We start from the raw sequence: 15,462 nt of genomic DNA on the forward strand, positions 1-15,462 counted from the left end.
CCACCTCCGGTGCCCGTATCCCGCTTCGCTCGCCGCTTCCACCTTCAAAACAACAACAAACCATAATGCGGTCAAGCACCCAAAGGAGGCGCCTTCCCACTGACTCCACACCCTAACCAACCTTTGAGTGGCGGTTTCCTCTCCTCCTCCATCTGTTTCTTGATGGTCATTGACACGTGGGACCTGAAAAACAGGATTACCCAAATCACTGGAAAGCTGCTCAGCACCAAGTCGGTCAGTTAATGGCACTTCCCGTGGCCCCTGAACCTACACAGCAGGCAGGGCAGCTCCAAGCCAAACACTCACAGGCACAGACTGACCAAAGACACAGCCATGTGAGTCACAAGACATGACCTCAAGATAAAACTCGCAGCAAGAAGAGGGACTCTGGAACCCAAGACTTTTGGGCAATAAGACCTACAGCGGTGCGTCTGCAAAGCGAGGGAACGAAGCGACGGATGCCCGAGAAGCCGCCTTCAAGACCTGAGGACGCACGGATGCGGGGAACGAGTCCCCCTCAGGGAAACTGGGTGGACAGAGATCAGATGACAATGCAATTGAGAATGACGTTGCAGAAGACAACCATCAAGAAACTTCCAAGTCAAGAGACCGATCTGCAATTTAGACTCGTCGTGCGGAATAACACGCTGCTGATTAGCGCCGTGCTGATCAGGAAAGGCTTTCCCGGGAGGATGCCCAAGATGCGGGACTTGCTCTGCGAGGACACAGAGGACCATCAAGGCCTCAGGAAGCTCTAAGACAGCAAAGACTGACAACACAAAACACACAACCCCACACACCGAAGCTGGAGCTGCCCTGCCCACGCTGGAATCACACTGGAAAGTAACCTGTTCCTTCACCCACCCAAAGGGGGCTGCTCCCAGACAACCCTCTCCCCTACACTAACTTCAAAACACCACCTGCAATTCCCAGCCTCGACTCCTCTGCTCAGCCCCTCCCCACCCACCCCTGGGCCCTCAACTTATCTTCAAGAGCGACAGCAGCACAAAGCCATGGTCGGTAACGAAAACCACATCGTTTGACTGGGATGTGCTTCCAGTCGCACGGTTCCTCTTCATCCCCTAGACGTAAAAAAGGAAAAAACACAACCCACAGATCGCAAACAGCGCTGGCACAAGTCCCACCTAAGCCAACGCACGCTACTTCTGCTGCACTCACCTCCTCGAGGGAGCCCCATGGTATACCACGCACCTTCTCCTTCCAGAGTTGAACGCTAGCACCACCATTGCTCGGGGCACCTGAAACACCAAGAGAAAGAGTTTCTGTTCTGCTGATCAGAAGTCACCGGCCCCATGAACCCCTCGCTACCAACTCAACTCAACTTCAACGCTCATCCGGTTCCAAAGGTGGCACGCACAGCGCCTGCAAAACCAAAAGGAAACGTTTAAGTGACTTGATGTAAAATACATGGCTGACCCAGCCCACCACCATCTCACCTTCTCCAACCTCTCCTAAATGTGTGTCTTTGTCCCTACAAGGATGGTTGTGGCACCTGCAAAAGTCAAAGCAAAAGGAACATGCTGAGGTAGTGCCTCAGCCTCTCACCCATCTGCCTGCCATCCTCGTGGGGTGCCAAAAGTAGGTTTGGAGGACACCTGGAAAACACAAAAAACAGGGGATGCCAATGCCTTCAACGAAAATAAAACACCCGAGAAATAACTGCTCCTCCAGCACACCAGCCTTTGCTCACCTTGCCAGAGCCACCTCCGGAACAGATATTCTGCTTCCTTGGCTGCTCTCACCTTCAAAAGGACAAACAAACCATAATGTGGCCAGGTAGCCGGGAGTGGGACCTTCACTCCAACACCGACTAACCTTTGGACGGCGCTCTTCTCTCCTCCCGCTCTTTCATGTACATCCTTGTCACACGGGATCTGAAAAACAGTGATACACAAGTCACTGGAACACTGCCCAACAGCTGAACTATTCAGTTATGGCTCTTCCAGCAAACTCCGGGAAGGGCAGCTCCAAGCCAAACACTCAGACCAGTTCGAGACACAGCCCTCCAAATTACGAGACTCGATCTCAAGAGAACACCAAGCAAAAAGAATATCTCTGGGATCCAAGACTGTTGGGCAAGAAGACCTACGGCAATGCAACTGCAAAACGAGAGGCTGAATCAAGGGACGCCGAAGAACCCGGGCTTCAAGACCTGATGACACGAGGATGCGGGGAACAAAGTCCCACTCTGGGAAAATCCACGACCAGAGATGATGCTGATGCAGGTGGCGATGATGTTTCAGAAGATGACCATCAGGAAGCTTCCCAGATGAAAGACCTATCTACACTTCAAACTTGTCACACAAGAAGAAGATGCTGCTGACTAGGACTGTGCTGATGAGTAAAGGCCTTGCAGGGATGAGGGTCAAGATGTGGGACTTGCTCTGAGAGGACATCAAGGCCTGAGAAAGCTTTAAGACAAAGACATACAACACAAACTACACACCACCACACACCAAGGCTGGAGCTGCCCTGCCCACACTGGCATCACATCAGAAATTAACCCACTTCCTTCACCTGACCAAAGGAGCCTGCTCCCAGACTGCCCTCTCCCCTACACTAACTTCAAAACCCCTTCCACAACTCCCACCAGCCTTGACCCCTCTACACCACTGGTCCCTCAACTTATCTTTCAGAGGACTGGCTCTCCAAAGTCGTGGTTAGCCAGGAAAATAGACAGGAGCAGCCCAGAATAATCCTCAACTTGCAAGGTTCCCCTTTGCCACCTGCATTAAAAAAAAAAAAAAAGTCACACCACAACACCAAAACAAGCAAACAAAAAAAACTCCACACACATAACCACAACACCGAAACGCCTACCAGAATATTCAGCAATAAGTCCAACATCAGCCAGCCCCATTCCCTTCCAAATGTCCCAGCTTCGCAGAAGAGCCCTGCGGGGTCCCACTCGCCCACGCTTTCCAGAGTTGGACGCTGTAGGCATCGTCATTCAGGGAACCTAAAAGGCACAAAACTATTGTTGTGCTTGAGAGAAGACACTAGCTCCACAAGCCCTGCACTGCCACCTCACCTCCAGTCCTCATACAGTTCTCATACACTTGCTAGCATCAGGCCAGGGAGGGACAGGCGCCCATCAACCGCCCAAAGGGCACCGCTTCTGGACAGCTCGCTCCCCTACAGTAACTTTAAAACCCGAGCCGGCGATTCCTAACCTTGACCCCTCTACACAGACCCTCCCCAACCATCCTCCCTTTCTCTTACCTTTCAAACGGCGGGGGCTCTGAAGCACTGGACAGAAAAGTAACCCACATCGGCTGACGGGGATCTTCCCAAAACCACCAAGTTCCTCCTCGTCATCTGCAACAACAAACGGCAGTGCCACCAGAAATAGGACGTCAGCTAAATACCAACCCCTTCCACAAGCTCCTCATATCCCCTGACTCGCCCTGCTCACCATCTCCTTCCACTCGTTATGGCCACCATCGCTTCTGGCACCTGAAATACCAGGAGACACAAAATTCCCGTTCTGCTTGTCAGATCGAGCCTCCTCGTTACCATCCCGTCTCACCTCCAGCGCTCTTCCCCCTCCAAAGGGGGCACGCGCAGCTTCTGCAAAAACAAAGGGAAACCCTTAACCGAGTTGAAGCAAAATCTCTGGATGAGCCAGCCTGCAACCATCTCACCTTCCCCGACTGCTCCTCAACGCGTGGTTTGGCGTGGCACCTGCAAAAGTCGAAGCAAAAGCACGTGCCGAGATACTGCCTAAAACAACAGGCAGCCCACGCCAGCCTTTGCTCAGAAAACTTCCAGATCCCTTCTGCAACAACTCCCAACCTCAGCACTTCACTTCAGTCCCTCAACTTATCTTCCTGAGGGATGGTGGTTTTGGATCTATGTCCAGCAAAACACCACGCTGTCTGACGGGCATGTTCCTCTTCATCACCTGCAAACACTAAAAGAGGAAAATCGGAAACGGTGTCACCAATAAGGTGCACTTCAGCCATCAACAACCACTTACACTACACCCACTGCCTCAAAAGAGCCCCACCCAGTTCCACTCACCTCCTTGATGCAGAGTTGAATGCTGTGTCCACCACTGCTTTGGGCACCTAGAAGACCAAGAGAAAGAGTTACTGTTCTGCTGATCAGCAGCCACCAGCTCCACGAACCCACTCTCTACCACCCCAGCTCACCTTCAATGCTCATCCGGTTCCAAAGGTGGCACGCACAGCACCTGAAACATAAGGGAAACCTTTAACAGAGTTGATGTTAATACATGGCTGACCCAGCCCACAGACATCTCACCTTCTCCAGCTGTTCCTCAAGACATGGCTTTGTCACTCCGGCACTGTGTGTGACACCTGCAAAAGTCAAAGCAAAAGGCACACGCCGAGATATTGTCCCCAACAACAAGCAGCCCCCTGTGATGTCCATCTCCTGCTTCTTTACCTCGGCCTCTCACCCATCTGCCTGCCATCTCTTTGGGGTGCCAAAACAAGGTTAGGAGTGCACCTGAAAAAAACCACAAACAACAAGGGATGTTCATGACTAACCAATAATACAACACCTGAGAATAACTGCTCCTCCAGCCCACCAGCCTTTGCTCACCTTGCCACAGCCACCTCCGGTGCCCGTATCTCGCTTTGCTCGCCGCCTCCGCCTTCAAAATGACAACAAACCATAATGCAGTCGAGCACCCAAAGGAGGCACCTTCCCGCCAACTCCACACCCTGACCAACCTTCAGATGGTGGCCTCCTCTCCTCCTCCATCTGTTTCTTGATGGTCATTGACATGTGGGATCTGAAAAACAGGATTATGCAAATCACTGGGAAGCTGCTCAGCACCGAGTCGGTCAGGTTGTGTCGCTTTCCATGGCCCCTGAACCTACCCAGCGGGCAGGGCAGCTCCAAGCCAAACACTCACACCCACAGACTGACCAAAGACACAGCCATGTGAGTCACAAGACTTGAGCTCAAGATAAAACTCGCAGCAAGAAGAGGGACTCTGGAACCCAAGACTTTTGGGCAATAAGACCTACAGCGATGTGTCTGCAAAGCGAGGGAACGAAGCGACGGATGCCCGAGGAGCCACCTTCAAGACCTGAGGATGCAAGGATGCGGGGAATGAGTCCCCCTCAGGGAAACTGGGTGCACAGAGATCAGATGACAATGCAATTGAGAATGACATTGCGGAAGACAACCATCAAGAAACTTCCAAGTACAGAGACCGATCTGCAATTTTGACAGATGATGCTGCTGATCAGCACCATGATGATCGGGAAAGGCTGTGCAGGGATGATGCCCAAGATGCGAGACTTGTTCTGTGAGGACACACAGAAGACCATCAAGACCGGAGGAAGCTCTAAGACAAAGACAGACAACACAAAATACACAACCCCACACACCAAGGCTGGAGCTGCCCTGCCCTGGAAACTAACATACTCTATTCACCCACTCAAAGGGGGCTGATTGTAGACAGCCCTCTCCCAGATGCCATCTTCAAAATCCCTCCTGCAACTCCAAGCCTCAGCCCCTCTGCAACCAAGTTCCTGTACTTAGCTTTCAGAGGCCTGTGGGTCTAAATTTATGTCCAGCAACAAAACCACGTTGTCTGACTAGCACGTTCCTGCAGTTTTAAGGTTCCTCTTCAACAACTGCATTAAAAAAAAAAAAAAAAAAAAAAAAAAAAAAATCACAAATAGAAAAAAAAATTTGCATGCAACCATATTCTTGCTATAAAGAGCTCTAACTTTTGGTGGTTCTAAAGTTCTTGCCTTAAAGAGTCTTCCCAAACAGCCCAGACAGCTCAACAGCTGCAGTCAGCTCCAGGAGTAGGAGAGCTCTGACCTCAGAGAAGCCCAAGAGCTGACTGAAGACCCTAGCCAAAGGCTGTGGCTTATATACCACAGGCACCGCCCACAGCTTTTCCCACAATCCCCTGGGAAAGGGGAGGTGGTGATTACCACAAGGTATAAAAGCAGCCAGAGGAGAAGCAGTCAGTTTTCTCCTCTTTCTTCAGTTTACTGGAGAAGCAGAGAAACTCCATGATGCCAGCTGAGGAATTTGGGTTTTTTTTCTCTCTTGTTGTTACTTCAGCGACACGGCCAGGTAAAAATTTAACCCACAGGGAACCTTAACAGAGTAAAGGTCATTGGAGGCTTGGATTAGACAGAAGAGAGGAAAGAACAAGTGGGGTGGGTCACAGATATGGACTCACAAAGTCTCCTGAAAGACTCAGAAGGGTGAGAGCTATGCAACAAAGCTAAAAGTGGAAGGCAGCGTTCTGTTAGAGGGGTCATTTTTGGATCGAAGACACTGAAGAAAGCTGAGGGGCACAAGCAGCAATCTGGAGGGGATTTTAATAGTACAGGCATCCCTGGGATGTTGGGAACCGAATGACAGAGGGCGTCAGAAGAGCTTCTCGTAGAGCGAAATAGGCGTAAAATGCGCAACGGAGCCGGAAGGTGGCTGTGGGACGCCGACCGGGGGGGGGGTGAGGTTGGCCTCCGGAGGTATGGTGGTGAGAGAAGGGTGCTGTGAGAGAGGTAAAAGGCGGCTCTGGGACACGAGGAAAAACTCTATGTGTTCAGTTGATGTACAGATGTCCTGAAGAAGAATTCTGCCTCAGTAAGAGAGCTAAAAAGAGCACCACAGAGATCGAAGGGTGTGGGGCGGCGTGAGGATGGTCTCGTAAGGAGGGGTGCCCTGAATGAGAGGGCTCTGATGGGCCATAATGTTGAAAAAGAGTCCGGGAAGACCCTCTGGCAGAGCTTTGAGGGGGAGACCGGACCCCCATCCCTTTCTGAACGCTTCCTCGGAGAGGACCCTGGGTGGGGCTGGATGTGGTCTTTGCCCCTGGCAGTAAAGCGGAGTTCATACTCTCCCTCTGCCCCAGAGATAGTGTATTTTATCTCTGCCTTTTAATACCTCGCTACCTGTCGGCATGATGTGCACCCGTCCCGTTGTATAAAGGGTTTCTTTTAAATGCATCTTACCCCAGGGTGATTGGTCTCTTGGCTCTTCTGCATGTGCCTTTGATTTCACTGGTTGTTTCATCTGAACCTGAAGTTCTGACGGTTTGCTGCCATCCCCAAATAAATTGATCCGTTTGCTTCCTGGTCTCCATATGGAACTCTAGTTCCTGAAATTCAGCTTTCATTTTGCCGTCTCCGTGTCCTGTGGACTTATCTGGCTCTCGAGGGGGGAGGGGCTTGCTGCGCTGCTTTTCTATTAGTCTGTCCTTGGTGTTTCACGTGGCATCGGTTTCACTAGATTTCAAGGACAGCTGAGAGTGTCCTGAGGTCTATATAGATCTGCTACTTAATATGATACTTTGCCAGATGGGCGGGGTCAGTGCAAAAGACACAGGCACCCAAATAAAGAAGTTAGTTTATATTTACTGATGTATTAAATTACAAGAGAACAAGTGCAGAAACAAACAACAAAACTGAAGTGCGATAGCAAAGTCAAAGCAAAACACAGCAACTCATCTAATTGTTACTATACAGACGCAGCGATAAAGAGTAAGAAAGACGTGTCGCCGATTGCCGTAATGGTTCGACTTTGCCTGGATCTGCGGTTGCTGGGGAGCCCTGGTTATTACGAGGACACGGAGAACCCTTCCCAGCAGTTGGGAAATCCTACACGGTGCGTCCTCTTGTAGGTAAGGACGGCAGAAAGGGTCCAGTTTTTCGAGTATCCCGTTGCTGCTAGTCCGAAGGACTTGCGCTTTTCTTAACGTGAAAACGTCCGGTCTTACGCCCCGTAACGACCGAAACCGGGGCCTGGCTGGGGCTCAAGTTGCAGATCGTAGGGCTGCCTAAACTATCTCCCCTAGACATGTTACTGGTGGTTACCTAAAATATCTGCCCAGACAATTCAGTATATTGGCTGCTTTTGCACTCTCTCGTGGTTTGAAAAAAATTTCTCAGAAAGGGGAGGGTAAGCTACTGCTTTCACAAACCTTTTTCCTCCTACATACTTAGCTGATCTCCCAGTAAACCAAATGTGCTCCGTCTCAGGATGAGTTAATAGATCCAAGTTTTTTTCAAACCTCATTAAAGATTCATTTTTGAGTGCAAAATCAGGGTTTACTTCTTGATTACTCATGGGGGGCAGTGGCTAGCTGCTAGTGGAAGGCAGCCACACCATAGCCTCCCACTTTGGCTCTATCTTGAATATATTTGACCCATTGCATGATGGGAATTATGGCAGACAGAGCCTCTTTATATCCTACTGTGAGTTGTTCTAGTTCTAGCACAGCCCAAAAACGTGCTAATGTAGTAGATGTTTGTGAATTCATGTTAAATAATTATGAAGTGTTTGCTAACCCAACTTTGAGAGTACTAATAATATATCTGTCTTCAATATTGTGAAATATGCAAACGTAGGAATTCGTTAAAATGAAATATAACTGTTGTGTAACTACAAAGCTTAAGGGAACAAGAAACAAGACATCCACAGTTTCTGTACCCTGAAAACACTACAATGTACATCCTGTTGTGCTAATCTAAGCTGATTTTGCTGCTCACCACATAGCGTTGCAATTAAAGGTGGTTTTACTGCTGACTGCAGAGCGTTGCACAGGAAAGAGCAAAGGAGCGCATGTGCGGAATCGAAGGGTAACGAGAGGGGAAACTGAGGCAGACACTGACTTCATCCAACGACCACCAGATGGGGGTCAAAAAGATCCCCAGAGATAAAGTGGGCATGCGCCTTTGAAGGCCTGCTTCTCACAAGAACTAATAAACATAATCCAGCCTATTCCTAGAACAGTCATGAATACGCATTAGAATAGATATGAATGTGTATTAAGGTATGGAATGTAAGATAAAAGATTAAACTTTAAGGCATGCGTGCGAGTGGAGCGGAGACTCCCCACGCACCCAGCGCTGTTTTGCTTATTGCAATTTTATTAATTAAATTAAACTATTAACAGAATATTGAGTCAGTAATTTATAACACTAATAACTCTCAAAGTGGAGTTGTTTTCTGCTTCTGGTAATTTTCTCCCCTGGGCTCCAAGTTCTGTGTAACCCGTTTACAGATTTGTTTGAGACCTCGTCTTATTTGTGAGGATCATAAATCCAAAACCTTTTGTTAAGCCTCTTCTGTTAATTCCAAATCAGCCTGCTGTCCACTTCTGCAAACTCACACTTTTCCCTTGTTACCTTGTTACCTCACATAACAGGGTTAAGATTGATCCTACGTGTCAGATGCGCTGTCTCCAAAAACCAAACAGTGCGACCGGCAATCGGGCATCTTTTTACCGGAAAACTACAAATGAGTCTCCGGAAGTCGGCCATTTTATTACCGGAAGTCGGCCATCTTGTTACCGGAAAACTACAAATGAGTCCCCGGAAGTCGGCCATCTTGTTACGGAAAACTACAAATGAGTCTCCGGAAGTCGGCCATCTTTTTAGCAAAAAACTACAAACGAGTCTACGGAAGTCGGCCATCTTGTTACCGGAAGTCGGCCATCTTTTCAGCGGAAAACTACAAACGAGTCTCCGGAAGTCGGCCATCTTGTCACCGGAATACGGCCATCTTTTCAGCGGAAAACTACAAATGAGTCTCCGGAAGTCGGCCATTCTGTTACCGGAAGTCGGCCATCTTTTCAGCGAAAAACTACAAACGAGTCTCCGGAAATCGGACAAACTGAAAGTTAACAATTTAAGAACCCCCAATGGCCCCTGAGCGTAGAAACACGCCATCTGGCAGATCCTCTGATCTTCGCCAAAACCTGTCACTTTTCTCTTACTTCATAGATTCATTTAATCACTCGTGTTGGAAGGGGCCCACAAAGAGCATCTGGTCCATCCCTCTACATAATGCTATGGATTCGATGTCTTAACACTTTCTACAACGTAGGGGAATCTACTGCTTCTCCTGGGAGACCATTCCCATCTTTTACTGTCCACATGGTGAAAAATGAACTTCTTATGTCCAATCAGAATTTCCCCATTACCTCTTATCCATTAAGCCCCACCTTACCTTGTTGCTGTATGACCAAAAGTGAGAACTGTTGCAAGACGAACGTCTCTTAGGGCACGGCGCTCCAAGGTCCAAACAGGTGTCCCAGCAGAAACTCACGAATAGTGCTCTGAGTCTATTGCCCTCAGGGTTGCCTAGCCTGGCTCAGAGCTACTGCTCCCGAATCGGCTAACCTCTCTGCTGGCTTGCTCAGGAATGAGCTGAGATTGGGCTCCAGGCCTCACCTTTTATTGGCCCCCTAATCCTGCTCATGTGCAGTTGGGGCCCGCCCTAACCAGGCACAGGTGGGCTTAACACAAGCTCATGCCCACTACCTGGCAATTAGTGGCACCTGGTTGCCTCATTTCCCTACAGAGAACAGTGAGCAGCTGACTGTCTGGCTGCTTCTGGTTACAGGAGGACAAAAAAAGGACAGAGTGCAGCTGAGTAATAGGGAACATCTGGTTTCTAAAGGTCCAAAATAGAGAGTGTGTTTGGCTGCTTCACATGCTGTTTCCAGTTGCTGGAGGACTGGTGTCTGTCAGCAAGCCAGAAAGCATTTAAATACCCATTTACACATCTAATATCTGCTTTGACCTATACCTCAGCTTTGATACACTCACACAGACTCCCTGGAGCAAAATATCCCCTGTCCCTCCTGGTCCCACACTCCCCCCTCACCTCTACCAGACACCCTGACAGCCCTCACAGCCCTTTACCCCTCCCCACTGTAACTCCAGTGCTTAAAACACATCTCTGAAGACTATTAGGCAGGATTTGTCATTACATTCGTAACATCAAAGCAACGCTCTTGCTGGGGGCAGAAAAAGCTTCCATCCTTCCTTATTCAACTGCTGGGGTAGAGAACCCTGTATGGCCGCCTCTACTTGTATGACAAGAGACACCTACACACACACTGCAACAGTAGCGGCCTCGCATCCTGCTTACACAGCAAAGCTGAAAGTAAAAATTGACTCCTGAAAGTAAAAAAATAAATTCACCATCTGCTCATGAGGTGTCCACATGTTTATATGTATCCTATTTAAATACTTCTATAGGCAAGTATTTCACTTCCTTTCTGCATTCACGTAACTTGTACAACTGTTAACTGATACCATTACGTTTTCTATCTCAAACACAGGGATAATTTGACCAGGAATTTTTTGTGTGTTACAGAACCGGGAGGGAGAGCTGCCCAAAGGGGATGCTACCAAACCCCTGGGGAAATACCCCATTTAGAGGGAGACAGAAACATAGTACTTCAGAGCACTCCATCAAAACACCAGCAAAAGATACCTGCAGCATCCAGCTGTCTCTCTGTTCAAAGATTTAGAATAGATAATTAACTAAACTAGGTAATATATGAGATCTAAAGCATTATGGGGCTGTTAGCGTCTAAACAATGCAGTTTGTACTTTATACAACTGTTTTTGTTACATTTATGATACAAAAAAATCTGTGGTAACTCTTTGGCTTTAATTTTTGAAGGATGATGGAGAGAAGGGAGGGTAAAACTGCAGGAGTCAAACAAATCCCCACTGCTGCAGTATATAAACTTACCAAAAAGGACTCTCTGCTTTGTTAATACATCTGGATGTACCAAAACATGCAGAGGAATGCATTTTCATCATCTCAGCTGCTGCAATTGTGAACCACAAAGCCAGAAACACCATCAACTTGAGAAAGATGTGCTGTGCTTCCATCTTGAGAATGACCTTTTTTTTTTTGAAGGAAGAAAAGAGTCTTGTTGCTGGTGACTTCCACAGACTCTTTTGGGATCTGCTCTGATGGGGAGTTTCCAAAATGCAACATCTTTGAATGAGAGGCATTTCTGTTTTGGACTCTCTCTTCCCATCTTCTATCAATATTCATGCTGAAGGGCAGTTGTTCCTGGTCTCCCAGCTTAGCTTGCAGCAGGCCAGGGATCAGATTCCTTCCTCAAGAAAAGGCACATCAGGTAACTGGTATATTTCTGCAATCACCAGGCTCGTCTTCATCAAAAAAAAAAAAAAAAAAAAAAAAAAAAAAAAAAAAAAGCAGAGTGCCAGCAGGAAGCATCCGGAAGAATCCTATGGGTTGGCAAACCTCTTCTGCGACAACCTCCTTCGCCATCCCTTGAAGTACTCATCATCCCTAAAGACACCCCCCAGAGTCATATAGAAATAGCACTTAGGGATATGGCTTAACTTCTTGTCAGTGTTAGGTTAATGGTTGGACTCTATGACCTTGAAGGTCTTTTCTAATAGAGGTGATTCTGTGATTAGCACCATGGGCTTCCCCTCACCTGCTCTGTACCCATTCGATGCCAGATACTGCATCTGTCATTGTTTGTGGAACCCAAGCTACAGCAAGAGACAAAATGACAGTTATACTTGAAGGAAGTCACCAGCTCCATGTTCATCCTCGCTACTACCCCAGCGCACCTCAAATGCTCATCCAGTCCCAAAAGTGGCCTACAAAGTTCATGCAAAAAAGTAACTGCTTCACTGAGTAGCCACATTATTCTCTGCTCTTTGACACTGACCTTGCCTCGGACTACTTGCTACAGTCAGCAGCTTTGTCCCAGTGAGCCTGCTTACGATATTTGCAAAAAACAAAAGGAACGTACCAAGATGCTGCCTCAAACAGCACCCTGCCTGCAACAATTCCCATCTATTACTCCTTTACCTTGGCAATTTGCATACCCAGCCTCTGCAATTTTCTTGTTGTCACATGGTGACTACAATAGAACGTATAAACATCAACTGATGCTTCGAACTTCAACAACACACCCGAAAAATAACTGCTCTTTGGTCCCACTAGTCATCACTCACCTCACTCCAGTCACCTTCAGTGACTATCCCACTTTGCTTACTGCTTCTACCTTCAAAATGAGTTAAACACACACTGTAATCAGGTAGCTACCAGAAGCACAATCCCTCCAGCACTACACACTGACTGACCTGACTGCACTCTGCTCCCTCATTTCTTCTCACAAGCGCATATTTATCCTTTGCATCTGAAAGAAAGTGTTACACAAGTCACTGAAATGCTGAACAATGGACAGACAATTCCAGACATCTCCATCCCAGTTAGGAACCCCATCTAGAGTACTACTACCCTCATGCCATTAATAAACACAGCCCCACAACTTTAAACCCAAACACATACAACCGTTAACTACTGAGAGGGTCGATCTCCTGCGCTGCACAGGAAAAACCCTCTCATGAGGGTCCCATCACCTTCAAACACCATCAAAGCAACTGCCCACCCAGCCTGACTATGGCGGCTCCACCTGTAAAATTGTGGCCTAAAAACTCAAGGCAAACAACATCAGAGACCCTTATGGCTCTTCAATATCCCCAACTCTACAATCTGGGCAGAGCAGCTCCAGGCCAAACACAGGAACACAGACCAACCCAAGACACACCACTGCAAACTACAAGATTAAACATTAATAGAAAACTCCCAACAAGAATTACTCTGGGCTCCAAGAAGTTGGACAAGACCACCTACAGGGATGCAAGGGTGAGGCAAGGAGGCCCCATGATGACATCAAGTGTCATAGAACACTTCCTGTTACGATAGTTACTCTTCAAAATAACATATCAGATGTACAAGAAGACTAGCATCAAGACCTAAGGATGCAGAGACAAGGTTGCAAATGTGGAAAATTTATGACCAGAGATGCTCATTCGTTCATAAAGAAGATTACAAAAGATGCCTATCAAGAAATTTGCAAGATTCAAGAAAAGAAGGATCCAGATGGCACTATGATGATGATGACTAAATGCGTTCAACACCGTGGGGATGATGTTCAATACTACTTGTCCTGTGAGGGACTCTGGAATCCAAGACTTTTGGGCAACAAGACCTACAGCGGTGCATCTGCTAAAAGCGAGGGAATGAAGCGACGGATGCCCGAGAAGCCGCCTTCAAGACCTGAGGATGCAAGGATGCGGGGAATGAGTCCCCCTCAGGGAAACGGGGTGGACAGAGACCAGATGACAATGCAATTGAGAATGACGTTGCAGAAGACAACCGTCAAGAAACTTCCAAGTCAAGAGACCGATCTGCAATTTAGACTCGTGCGGAATAACACGCTTCTGATCAGCACCGTGCTGAGCAGGAAAGGCTTTCCAGGGAGGATGCCCAAGATGCGGGACTTGCTCTGTGAGGACACAGAGGACCATCAAGGCCTCAGGAAGCTCTAAGACAACAAAGACTGACAACATAAAACCCACAACCCCACACACCGAAGCTGGAGCTGCCCTGCCCATGCTGGAATCATACTGGAAAGTAACCTGTTCCCTTCACCCACCCAAAGGGGGCTGCTCCCAGACAACCCTCTCCCCTACACTAACTTCAAAACACCACCTGCAATTCCCAACCTCGACTCCTCTGCTCAGCCCCTCCCCACCCACCCCTGGGCCCTCAACTTATCTTCAAAAGCGACAGCAGCACAAAGCCATGGTCAGTAATGAAAACCACATTGTCTGAATGGGATGTGCTTCCAGTCGCACGGTTCCTCTTCATCCCCTATACATAGAAAAGGAAAACACACAACCCACAGGTCACCCACAGCGCTGGCACAAGTCCCACCTAAGCCAACGCACGCTACTTCCGCTACACTCACCTCCTCGAGGGAGCCCCATGGTATACCACGCACCTTCTCCTTCCAGAGTTGAACGCTAGCACCACCATTGCTCGGGGCACCTGAAACACCAAGAGAAAGAGTTCCCGTTCTGCTGATCAGAAGCCACCAGCCCCATGAACCCCTCGCTACCAACTCAACTTCAACGCTCATCCGGTTCCAAAGGTGGCACGCGCAGCGCCTGCAAAAACAAAAGGAAACGTTTAAGTGACTTGATGTAAAATACATGGCTGACCCAGCCCACCACCATCTCACCTTCTCCAACCGCTCCTAAATGTCTGTCTTTGTCCCTCCGAGGATGGTTGTGGCACCTGCAAAAGTCAAAGCAAAAGGCACGTGCTGAGGTAGTGCCTCCAACAACAGGCAGCCCACTGTGATGTCCACCTCCTGCCCCTTTACCTCAGCCTCTCGCCCATCTGCCTGCCATCCTTGTGGGGTGCCAAAAGTAGGTTCAGAGGACACCTGGAAAGCACAAAAAACAGGGGATGCCAATGCCTTCAACGACAATAAAACACCTGAGAAATAACTGCTCCTCCAGCACACCAGCTTTTGCTCACCTTGCCAGAGCCACCTCCGGAACAGATATTCTGCTACCTTGGCTGCTCTCACCTTCAATAGGAGATACAAACCATAACGTGGTCAGGTTGCCAGGAGAGGGACCTTCACTCCAACACCGACTAACCTTTGGGTGGTGCTCTTCTCTCCTCCTGCTCTTTCGTGTACATCCTCGTCACATGGGATCTGAAAAACGGTGACGCACAAGTCACTGGAACACTGCCCAACAGTGCTGGACTAGTCCTTCAGGGCTCTTCCAAAAAACCCCAAACCTATAACTCTGGGAAGAGCAGCTCCAAGCCAAACACTCAGACTAACTC

At 48.4% G+C, this 15,462-nt stretch overlaps 2 long non-coding RNA genes across 3 annotated transcripts; both read right to left on the minus strand.

Annotated features, from left to right (window-relative positions):
• Positions 1–894: 894 nt before the first annotated feature.
• LOC139805108 (uncharacterized) lies at positions 895–15,199 on the minus strand. 2 transcript variants are annotated; one of them, XR_011729686.1, is made up of 5 exons: positions 15,145–15,199; positions 14,843–15,049; positions 1,344–1,383; positions 1,180–1,259; positions 895–1,082 (listed from the first exon to the last, which is right to left on the minus strand). It is a non-coding gene; the product is annotated as an uncharacterized lncRNA (long non-coding RNA). The 2 variants fall into 2 exon arrangements; XR_011729685.1 differs by lacking the exons at positions 14,843–15,049; positions 15,145–15,199 and adding an exon at positions 1,458–1,517.
• LOC139805109 (uncharacterized) lies at positions 1,547–2,129 on the minus strand. The gene is made up of 3 exons (XR_011729687.1): positions 1,837–2,129; positions 1,712–1,763; positions 1,547–1,616 (listed from the first exon to the last, which is right to left on the minus strand). It is a non-coding gene; the product is annotated as an uncharacterized lncRNA (long non-coding RNA).
• Positions 15,200–15,462: the final 263 nt, after the last annotated feature.

This window comes from Heliangelus exortis, chromosome 19 (assembly GCF_036169615.1).
Source record: "Heliangelus exortis chromosome 19, bHelExo1.hap1, whole genome shotgun sequence".
In the NCBI taxonomy this organism is placed as follows: Eukaryota; Metazoa; Chordata; class Aves; order Apodiformes; family Trochilidae; genus Heliangelus; species Heliangelus exortis.